This window comes from Monodon monoceros, unplaced genomic scaffold, assembly GCF_005190385.1.
Source record: "Monodon monoceros isolate NGI ecotype Baffin Bay Population unplaced genomic scaffold, NGI_Narwhal_1 Super_Scaffold_20, whole genome shotgun sequence".
Classification (NCBI taxonomy): Eukaryota; Metazoa; Chordata; class Mammalia; order Artiodactyla; family Monodontidae; genus Monodon; species Monodon monoceros.
This window is the reverse complement of record NW_021703777.1, coordinates 125752924-125765292: the sequence shown is the minus strand read 5'-3', so window position 1 is coordinate 125765292 and position 12369 is coordinate 125752924. Positions and strand designations below refer to the sequence as shown.

The 12369-nt window shown below is 33.1% G+C and overlaps 1 long non-coding RNA gene across 1 annotated transcript in view; it reads left to right on the top strand.

Moving 5' to 3' along the window:
* Window positions 1-9413, top strand: part of LOC114902692 — a 398558-nt gene extending 389145 nt beyond the window's left edge. Inside the window, exons 2-4 of the long non-coding RNA XR_003795575.1 lie at window positions 4972-5095; window positions 6204-6290; window positions 9305-9413. This is a non-coding gene — a long non-coding RNA (uncharacterized LOC114902692). The remainder of the gene's footprint in view (window positions 1-4971; window positions 5096-6203; window positions 6291-9304) is intronic.
* Window positions 9414-12369: the final 2956 nt, after the last annotated feature.

The window sequence follows — 12369 nt, the reverse complement described above, 5'->3', positions numbered from 1 at the left end:
TGAATTCATTGAAATGTATGTAAGGAATAAAGGATTATGATATTGTAAAACCTATCCACTCCAAATCCAGTTAAGAAAGAAAACACTATATGTGCCTTTGAAGAATCCTGCCCTGAATAGATGTATCCAATCTCTCCTATTATCTCTATGTACAAAGGTAACCATTGGCCCAACTTTATTTAGATAGATATAAATAGAATAGAATAATAAGAAATATACATATCTTTTCCAGGAAGAGTATATATAGATATAATTCTCTTTCTCTCTCCCTCTCTCTCTCTCTCTCTCTCTCTCTCTCTCTCTCTATATATATATATATATACACACACACATATATATACATATGTATATCTTTAGATAAATAGATAGATACATGTGTAGATTTAGTTTTTAACCTAAAAATTGTAGAATTAAAATTCCACTTCTTTTCATGATGAAAACTAGAGTTATTCTCTCACCATAAACAGACATTGGCAAAACATGTGAACCAACGGTTTTCAAATATTTGTCAACACATGCAGGGCTGTGACCCCCTGAGGAAAGACAGACAAATGAGGCACCACTGTGGTCTCAGGCTAGAAGAAATTTCTGGACATTAGTGTAGGGAATGGAGACCTAACTAGATTGTGGCCATTTTACTGAGTGGAAGAGTCAGAAATTCAAGTTCTGGGATGCTAAGGCAGATGGACTTGTGAGACTTAGAACACCCTTTGACTGCCACCCCTTGATGTATGAATATGTCCCATAAACTTTTCTAGGTTTGAAATTTTTGATAAGCTCTTCATATATAAGTGGGAATTTCAGTTTTAATTGCACTACCAACAAAGTATGTGGCAAGCAGTAGTCATCAGGACTTCAAATGAAAGTTGAATAAACCTCTCAGTGTATGTCCAGTATAAACAGCTAAACTGATGAAGACTTGAATAATAAAGGATGTATTGATGTTATGTACTTTGTAAGCAAGGCCAAAGCCACACATGTGCAATAAAAACAATTAGCCTACTTTTCTGCCAAATGCCTCTGATTTGCTTAAAAGAGGCATCTTCGTCTTCGAATCAGCTACATATTTTTAAAAAACAAATATCAAATAAATAAAAAAGTTTCAATTTCTTACAATAATACAATTAATGTCCAGCCAGTGTTGATATATGTCTAAGATTAAAAGTTTTATACCCAAAGGTACAGAAAACTCCACTTTATTCAGATCTTTGATTGTTGAATGAAGTTCTAGATTATGTATGTGTTCACATAAAGAATATAAGCTCCACAGCATTGTATCTTATTCACCAAAATTATATACCTAGTATTGTGTTTGTAACATTTCATAAACTGATATAGTTTTGCTTCTCTCTCTCTCTGTGTGTGTGTCTCTCTCTCACACTCACTCACTAGATACAGAACTATATTAGTAGAGAAACATGGGCTATTTTAAAGTGAACATTTGCACAGGAACACGATTAATGAGGTAACACAGTTGTGGTTGCACTGACCAATGAGCAAAAGCCCTTGCAAATTCATTGTATTGATCCATCTTAATTGTCCTAAATGTACCAATAATTCTGAAGCATTTACTCATATACTACATTGCTGTTTAACTTGAGATTTTCAATACTAAGTAATTAAAACAATAAATATTTTAATTTTATATACCTTAACAATATTGCCCATTTAAATTTTTATAGTTGATAAAATATGTTGATGAAATTGTGGAAACAATAGTTCGGCCTAAATTTTTACATCATAAAATTCAGATATTTAATCAATAATATTATCTACTGTTCAACTGTATAAGTTTGTTTGATAGTATTTATACTATAGGGAAATTGGCAGCCAGCATTTTAATAGAGATTCCAAATTTTTAGGCAAATAAGTCAACAGTTGTATCATTATCTATCAATGAGATATTAAACATGGAACGAAAACTAAAAATAATGACCTTTTAATGATGTTTTATATAGCCCATATGGATTCAGTCATCAACATTCATGTTGCAACAGAGCTATAGAAGTCAAGTGATTAAAATAAGAGATGAAAGTCACTTCCCAGTTACTTACATTGTTCTTATTCTTCTTTAATATGCACTTAGCTAGAGATAAACTTTTCCCCCCTTTCTCCATCATCACTTTATAGAATTCATCATTTTAAAAAATTTATTATTTCTACTAATTAATGAAGTGTTTTGTGTTTTGGTAATTATTGTTTAAGTCTCTTTTTCTAAGTCTTTTTATACCCCAAGAGCTTATATAAAGCTTTAATTTTAGATGTGTCCATTCTAGTACTGCGGGAGTAATATTCATGCAATTCACAGAATATTGAACTATGGCCACCCTGTTTTTATGTGCCAAAGATGAACCTGGCAACTTCATTAAATAGCAGTGTTTTTACTGTAATTATGTGAATCACTTAATAAAAGTTAAGATAAACACATAAAACAAATAGAGAACCACCATAAGAATACAAATCCTGAGTTTTAAAAAAATATACGATCTGGAATATTGTGTTCAACAGTTGCTGTTCCATATAGCCAAGACATATTAAAGTAAAAATGAAGTTGGAGTAGGTTGTGTAGAAGAAAATTTCTCATGCCTTAAATAAGATTATCCCAAATAAAATATTTTGCAACACTTGACTCAACTGTTTTCTTTCAATAGAAATGGGTTTTAGTACATAAAAATGACAGAAATTCATAATATTCAGCCTGTGAAAACTGAGTAAAAGACCAAAAGCATAAATAAGAGAAAAAAGAAACATCATTTCACATGAAGAGGATTTAAGTATATGAACAGGGATCGAGAAAGCACTTTCTCACGTAATAGAATATATCTTTTATTTATTTAGCTATGACCCAAATTATTTTATTTCCTCCTAATTACAACTTTGTCTAAACAACACACTTTAATTTTCAATTGGTTTATTCTCATGCTTTTGTTTCTGATCTTTCAAACGGATCTTCTCATACACATGTGATAGTTTGATTAAGAGAAACATCATAAACAGCTGTATTCAGCAGGTCCTGAAAAAATTATGCCATTAAACAGATAACTTGAAAAGACTAAACGGAACCACTGACAATGAGGTACTGGAAGTCAGCCAGTCTGCAGGCATTAAAAGGATGGTTTTAGTTCACTAGCCTGCTAGGCTGAAGATCCATGGAGAGTAAGTACAAATAAAACCCCAGAGCATTTCTGTAAGACATTGTATTCAAAAGGTGAAATGAGGGTAACTATAAAGGAAGAACGTGTAAGCACTTAAAATGTATGTTGAGTTATGACCTCTAGCGATATGACACTGCCCCAAACTGCTTGGCAAGAATAGTGGCATGCAAAATTACCAAGATGTAAAAATAGAAAAAGGATTGCTCATGTTGGACAAAGACATTAAAAACTATCAAATACTTTAATAAACAAAATTCACAAACAATGCTAAAGAAAGAGTGGCTTTGCCTACCAAACACAATATATTTTATATATGGAGAGATTGAGCTTGTCTTGGTCTTTTCTTTCTTAATCACTTAACAAATGTTCTTTTCAAGAAAAATAATGTATTCACTACCAGTCCTTGAGCAAGAAAAAAAATATAATTTGTTTACATATTTCAATTGATTCTTATCATGCTTCTTGATAATATTTATAAAATATATAATATGTTTATACATAGAAGTATATATGTATATATATACACACATCTGTTTATAGTCAAAATATAACATGGATTAAATGTACTTTAACGTGTACAACTTTACTCAAATATGATTAGGAGAGATAAAAAACATCTTGATACATTTAATAAAATACACTTAGTGTCAAGCATGGTATTTGTTTAAAATTAAAGTAGGTTGAGTACATGTTTATATTAGGAATCCAACAATAGGGCAGATGTTGAGTTATGAAGAAGTAGACAACAGGATAAAAGCAGTGTGGCTTTTGTGGAATAAGGGAAGAGAAATCAGTCACATAAGGCAAGGAAGCACCCCTCACCCAGCAAAGGAAAGTTTAGTTAAATAGACTAGAACCAATACCCTCTAAGATAAGCAAGCCCAGTTTTATTTCTGGTAAACGTTAGTCCTGAGATTTTCTGGAGTGAAAAGTATGGTCTCAAGCAGTGCACAGAGAATATATGTGAAAAGTACTTAAATCAGAAAAATGTGTAGCTGTCACTATGTGGTATGTGTCCACAGGTAGAAGGGCCTAATTCTGGGACTTGTTGTCTGGATTAGATTCCATCTCTTGTGTAGGAGGAAGCTCAAGTTAGAGGATGCTGCAAGGGTAAGACAGAAGCCTCAACCAAAGACCAAGTACAGCAACTTTTACTTTTTTATGCTCAATCTCCAATATGCTCTTTTAAAAGGTTGTATATCCTGTAAATTATCATCCCTGTGTTTTGTTAGTTTCACTTAAGTGGCATTGCACGGCCTGCATCGTATGTCATAAAGACTTTTTTTTTGTATTTCTATATCTCCATTGCCAGCATTGTCATTGTCTTGCAGAACATGGGAAAGGATCTTAGAAAATGTAGCACGATGGGACAAACAGTCTGGAAAGAATAAAGACATTCTCAAGCCCCTCCCAGCTCTGGTATAAACAGCATATCATTATTTCCAGTAGGCCTTGATTATATTCATAGGAGTTTTGAGGGTGTGTAGGCCTTTTAAAAGCTACTGAAGAGTTAGGCAAAGGTTTGCTTGTATCAAATAAAAGTGGGCATGATGCAACCAACCAGGAATCAGAGGAACGGGGCAAAAACTCCTGGAGTTCTCACATACATAGAGTTGCACAGAATCAGGTCCCTTACAGCGGTTTTATCATGTCCCACCCATGTATGTAAGCCTCTTGACTTCAAGCTACGTGGACCATAGAATTCTTTAGAGAAAAAAATATATGTAGATTAGCTGTGGAAACTATTTCAACCAAGACGTGGACAGACATATTGGCAGCTGTCTTATCCAATTCCACCCCATTTTTCATCTGACAGGCCAGCAAAACAGGGAAGATGGAGGCAAAGGATATTTGCAAGCAGACTGCTGTGGGCCAGGAAGCTCTGTCCAAGCCAGGAGAGGCGTTTCAACTGATTAAAGATGAAGGATAACCGTAACATGGTAAGTGACTGAGGTTTTAGTCATCATATTAGATTCTATTTATTGGAAAGATGGGAAATATTATTAATGAGCACATTACCTTTTGTCATTCTATTTTCCAATATCAACCCAGTTCAAGACTTTGGGAGATTTGAAACAGAAATCTGATTTGGGTTAACTATAAAATATGAAGACTTTTTATTTGCACAAAGCTGGAAAGTTTTCCCATTACACTGGAAATGCACATAAACCAGGTCATTGATTTAACGCATATGACATACTTCATAATAATCAGATTAAATAGCTTAAATATTGTCTTGTTCATAGCTCCCCAAAAGCACTTCCTAGAAATTGAGCTTTAAGGAACGAGTTGTGCTGAAGTCTGGATCTTACTATGTTGAACATGGTCAAGCACACTGTTTTATTGCGGCAATGCTTCTCATAATGGCGGTGTGAATGATTAATGTCCAGGATGGTCCTAGACTGGATCCCAAAACAAAACATAATTTTTGAAAGACTATTATGCATGCCAGTGTTTGCCATGAATAGACTTTTAGAAATTCTTATTTATCCCTATCCTTAATTTTGCAGTTGAAGAAACAGATAAGATGAAAATTAAATGATTAGCTAAAATTGAACAGATAAATACTAAACAGAGTCAATCCAGCTCTCCTTATGCCACACTATTGACCATACTAGAATTCTTACGTTTGCTCCTTTAATTTACCATGCTATGTCAGGTATAAACTGGGATTCTATTTTAACCAAGTTTTTAATAGAATCAATCTTCTTACCTTTTTAAAATCTTTAATTAGACTTACTACTTGTGTCCCATTCAAATGCTGTGTAAAATAATTCTGCTCACCTTTATTATTACAGTTAAGTCTGAGGATGAAGTTTTACTTTTCTTAAATTGTAGCTGACATTATAATTCCATAAACCTAAGTTATCTAATAGGTAGTCACAATTATATTTTGTTTTTTATTCAAAGAAACATTTTCAAGGTTTTTCTATTGAACATCTTATTAGAATTTTATAAACATACACCTCATTTGGAAACTGGGTTAACAAGATTGAAGATTCTATTTAGACTTTAATTATATGAACATCATTATACCTTATTTCACAGTATCAGATTCCTTGATGTCATGAGTAGCAATGAGACAGAAACAAACATATTGACAGATTCCCTAATCGTTGACACTGCCACTTAAAGGTAAGTTACCAAACTTTTCTACTGTCCCACTTCTGTCACACTTGCCTCTAGATAGATGAGGTTAATGTGCATGTATACTGTTTGGTACAGAAACTGATTTCAAAAAAGGATAAGTGAAGAGTAATACAGCACAGTCAATGCTATTTCACAGAATACAGATTGACCTGAAGTGATCAGCATACTGATGATTCTCTAAAATGTCAGAATTAATAGAATTTGAATTACAGGTGTAATAAATAAAGTTTGTAATAAGTGACTATAAAGAAGACATAATGATTACTTTTTGAACAATTAATCCATCATTTATTTAAATTTGTTTTTACTAAGAACCTATTATGCGCCAGTCTAGGTGCTGAAGATATTATGCTTAAGAAAATAGTGCCTCTCCTTAAGTTATTTTTAGATAAGTTGAACCTATGTCCTGTTTTCCCAAGAACCTACATATTTATTGCCATTTTTTTAGAATTTTAAAATTAATTAATTAGTTGATTGATTAATGTTTGGCTGTGTTAGGTCTTCGTTGCTGTGCACGGGCTTTGTCTAGTTGCACCGAGCAGGGGCTACTCTTCTTTGTGGTGCACAGGCTTCTCATTGCAGTGGCTTCTTTTGTTGTGGAGCACAGGCTCTAGGCCCGCGGGCTTCAGTAGTTGTGGCACGTGGGCTCAGTAGTTGTGGCTTGCGGGCTCTAGAGCGCAGGCTCAGTAGTTGTGGCGCACGGCCTCAGTTGCTCCACGGCACACGGGATCTTCCCGGACCAGGGATCGAACCCATGTCCCCTGCATTGGCAGGCAGATTCTTAACCACTGTGCCACCAGGGAAGCCCCTATTGCTTTTTAAAAATCTATTTTATTAAGAAGACTCCTTTTACTCTCAAATGTACCATCATATATATGATTAATTATATCATTATCCTAATTGTAAACCATTGATAAAACTTATATATAGAAATTTTGGAAGAAATTCAAGTCACTAAATTAGATCTTTTTTAAAAAAGTTAATTAGATCTTTAATTCCTTTTATGTGATTTTAATACCTCTTTTATTTTGAATGGTTTGAATCCTATTCTACCTGCATGAACTGAGGCAACTTTTTTTAAGCCACAGTGAAAGCTGAATAAATATCTGATTATCTATCAACGGAATCAGTCTTACACCACAGAAGTCAGTAAATTAATTTCATCCAGCAGTGTTAAATCCTGTTTGGAGAAAACCGTGTAAAGAGGATTAGACAACATATTATAAATTGACTGTAAATAAACTATAGTCTCCTCATGAGGGAAGACACGATATTTGCTCCTACAAATGAGTATTTCATGATGCTCTGTTTTCTTGTTTTTAGATAAAAACTGGATGTAGGATAGTTGTCACTAACATTTTGTAGATGTAGAATGTATTTTAAAGAAATCTACTAAAGGAATACTCTTTTGAAAACAACAAAAATTCCTAAGATAGATGCACCTCTGAGTATATATTGAATTCTATAATTAATTAGAATAGGAGTAGATCCAGGATAAATAAGAAGTTTGCTTCAAAATCTAAAGAAATAATTAAATATTTCTAACTTGTCTAAGACATTATTCCTTACCTGTGCTTTGGTTCGATTTCTATATTAGAAAAACAAGAGATGTTTTTGATAATTCGGTTTTAAAAAACTCAGATCACCACATGAAGTTTTGAGACATACGGAGGTATTAAAATCACAGTTTTGCTAATTTAATGAAGTTTTTGCATTTTTACAAATATGGAAGAGAAATATAAAGAGCAAAGGAGTCTATTTCTCCATAGAAATAGAAAGGATGAAAATTGTAGCCCTTCAACTTATATAAACAATAAACTATAAAATAATGTGTTTCTCATTGCCAATGAGTAGTATTGTTACTAGTACTTAATGTAAATAATCTGAATATTTTATCTGTACATTTAAGATAAAAAGCTCATATCACATTTCAGAGTGTGAGAAAAAGTAGCAATTACTTTCTAATCTTTCTCCATACACACAACTCCTCTCTATCATGCCTAGCAAAGTGTATTTCTTATAACATATGCTCATTAAATATTTGATGGATTGTTGAGAACATGAATTGAGAGGAATAACTGAGCATTTGTGGCTCTTTTGGGGAAAATGAGATGCTAAAATGTATATAGACAACTCTACAGTTGCTGAATTAAATAATAACCTTGCTAATTCTGGTAAAAATAAGTGGATGGGACTATATCATTTCCAAACCATCCTACAATGCTAGTTGTATGACATTTTTTTGTTTGGGGAAAAAAAACAACAGCAAAATATTTGAATTACATTTATCAAAGATTGCTGGGAAGTGCCACATCTTGCAGTTAAATGTAAATGGTTTATAAGGAGATGACCACATAAATGTTATGATTCAAAATGAAATTTTTATAATTGGCTTGTAATATTGTTTGTTGGCTTAACATAAATATTTATAAAGAGTGTGCTACCTAGAAACAAAAGTAGTTTCTTTCCCTTTTGGAATTAATTTTCTTTTTTATAATATTACTAGCATTTTCAAACATTTATCCATTTAAAGATCTAAAACTAAATCTCAAAAGCAAAAGCAATGCCTATTGAGTTATATTAAAGTTAATACAGATAGCTACAGTCAGATTTATGAATGTATAAACAGTAGTATCAAATGTAATTAATAGATAATATATTATGTACAAGCTTATAATTTTGAGTGACTAGATAACAGCAGAAAATTTAAAATTCTCCCAAAGAAAAAGTGAAACCATCCCTTATCAGTAATGATCCACAGGATAATCTTTTATTTAGTCTATCTATCTATCATCTATCTATCTGTCTATCTAGATGAATAGACAGATACAGATATATCCCCATGATAGTTAATTTTGTGTCAACTTGGAGGGTATTTTTGATGAGTTAATATGTAATTAAGTAAACTTTGAATAAAGCAGATTGCCTTCCATAATATGGCCTCATCCAATCAATTGAAGGCTTGAATAGAAAAAAAAATTATTTGACTCTCTGAGCAGAGCAAGAGGGGATTCTGCTGCAGACTGACGTCAGACTTCATGTGTACCATCACTGCTCCTGAATCTCCAGCCTTCCAGTGCCCACTACTGATTCTGGACTTGCCAGCCAACATAATTGTGTAAGCCAACTCCTTATAATAAATATTGACTCTGGGGCTTCCCTGGTGGCATAGTGGTTGAGAGTCCGCCTGCCGATGCAGGGGACACGGGTTCGTGCCCCAGTCCGGGAAGATCCCACATGCCGCGGAGCTGCTGGGCCATGAGCCATGGCCACTGAGCCTGCGCGTCCGGAGCCTGTGCTCCGCAACGGGAGAGGCCACAGCGGTGAGAGGCCCGCGTACCGCAAAAAAATTTTAAAAAATAAAAATAAAATAAATAAATATTGACTCTGTCTCTCTGGATAGTCTGACTCTCTCTCTGGATAACCCCAACCATGATTCTGGTGATTCTGTCTCTATTGATTCTGTTTCTCTGGATAACCCTTACTAATATAATCCCCCAAGTCAATTTGACCAAAATTATGTGTCTTTATACAGCCATCATTTCTGACCTTATAGTACCAAAGTAAGTGATTGCAACATGAAAAAAAAATCAATCACAATGCCATAAAGTGAAATGTCTAGATAAATTTCTTTGATCAAAAAATTTATTTCTCATCACATTGATACTATCATAAAAAAAAACACCCTGACCTTCAGAATGAAGCAGGTCACATCATTTCTACATCATAAAGAATTTTGTGGCACACTAAGCTAGTTTTTATTTTGTTTCAAATTTGATTTTAAGAAATTTTTGTTACAACAGGTATTAGTCTGGATATAACAAGCTATGTTGTGTTAATAAACAACTTTAAAGCTCAGTGGTTTATGAAAAGACAATTTATTTTTATCTCATGCTAAATGTCCATTGCAAGATGAATGCATCTCTGTTCTGTTATCCTCCATCTAGGTCCAGGCTGAAGCAGCAGAATCTCTGTGGGAGATTTGCTTGGCAGAGGGAATAAAGAGATAAGGTTAACTGTGAGTTGGCTTTTAAAGCTTCAAGAGCGACATATATCACCTCCACACAAATACCCTTGGCTAAAATGATTTATATGACCTCTCCTGATTTCAGACTCCAAGGCTGCACAATTCTCTTTTTGGGTGCATCATCACAAATCACAATGACTAAGTCTGAGATAACTGGGCAGGAATGGAAGTATAATCCTTCTGCAGAGAGAACCCTGCAAATTGCACTGCCAACATTGACATTGATAGGGTACAGCAGTATAATCCTTCCTCAGGAGGAGCAGCAAATGTTTTGAGCAATAATACAATATAACATATATTTGGTGTCAATCTAGTAGATAGAACTACACATGTTGTCAACAGATAGAGGTAACAGAAAGTGATATTTTGGCTCACTAGAGAAATATTTGTAAACAAGAGCTGTAACAACAAAACACCTGCCCAATAGAAGTGTGAGTTTTTCAGGTCATAATTAACATCTTGTCTCTAAAATATTCAAATATGAACACAAGAACTGCATCTCAACGTTACACTGAAGTCAGCTGGAATCAATAATCTCCAATTCTTATAACATGGCAACTGTGTATATTTCTCATATGAAATACTTCTTTGTTCTTGAGGAGTTTGGAAAGAAGAATGAGTTGGAGAAGGATTTGAAAAGATGAATAAGTAGGAAGAAAAAGGAAATAAAAAGAGAAATCTGGATTTAGAAATACACTCTTCACACTAGTACTAATTTTATTTCTCACAAAAACAGTGATGTAGATTAAAAGAAGAATCAACATTTGTTTAAATGAATAAAATTTGGATAGTATTGTAGTCAAAACATTTTGTTTAAAAACACGAAAGAGAATCAACAGATACTATTTAGGTAAATTAAAGTTTTATCTTATAGTGAAATAACATCATGATTTCCATTTTTTAAAGTGATAGTTAATGAAACTTTGTGAAATACAGTATTTTTTCTTAGAAATTATAAAGTTTTTTGTGGGAAAATCTCTTCTTTTTCTGATGGCTAATCTTATTGATATATTACAGTTCAAAATGGTTTTACATGAGACACTTGGGAAAGTGCTTATGTTTTTAAATGATACATACAGATTTGAGTAAGATATTAATTCGGAATAGGAGCAGGTAATTATGGACTAAACAGTTATCCTCTCTGGATCTCAATGCCATGTATAAAATAGTGATAGCAATCATATTTCAATGACATTATGTATACATTTTTAACGCTTACTTTATCACAACTTCTATCATTTGAGTTTTTCTTCAGCCTCATAAACACTTAAAACTATGAAGGGGAAAATTTTCACAAGAAATAGTTTCCTTTGTACTGTTTTGGCTGAAAATAATATTGAGGTTTTTTGCCTTTCTTAAAAACTGCTTCAAATGTGCTCATACAAATTACAATTTTATAGATCTGCTAATTAAAATAGTGAAGTAAGTTAAGAAAACACATTGAGAATTCTGGGAATATTTATAGGATCTTTGTGCTTATTTACAATGTTAAGCATATACTCTTTTCTAATTTGGTGTAAATTGAAAGCTAAAGGGCCATCTTTTCTATATCATTTTTTTCCTTACAGTCATTTACTTAGTAGTGATAGATGGAGCATTTGCTTGTCGTGAATAGCATGCTATACATCTATTATAATGAATTTTAGCCATCAACTTAATTGATAGTTTCAAACTGTGGGATAGATTTATTCCCACAATGAATAAAACTACTTAACATTTGCAGCCTGTATAAATTATATTAACATTTCTATTGGTTCTCCATTTTCAGCCTAATATACTGCTACTTTTAAAAGAAATCAGTCAAACAATATATAATATATCACTAAACCATAGCTTCTGTTTAAGTAGAGTAAAACTATTTTTTCTATAATACCTGAAAACTATGTGTTAAATGATTTTGCCAGGAGCCTTCACTGAACCATGAAGCTTTTGACTTGTCTGATGTATATCTCTGTGAGCTCCTTTGATCATTTTTTACTTTAGACTATTTGTCTTTCCCTGGCATCTCACCTGTACAACATGTCTCTATTATAATAA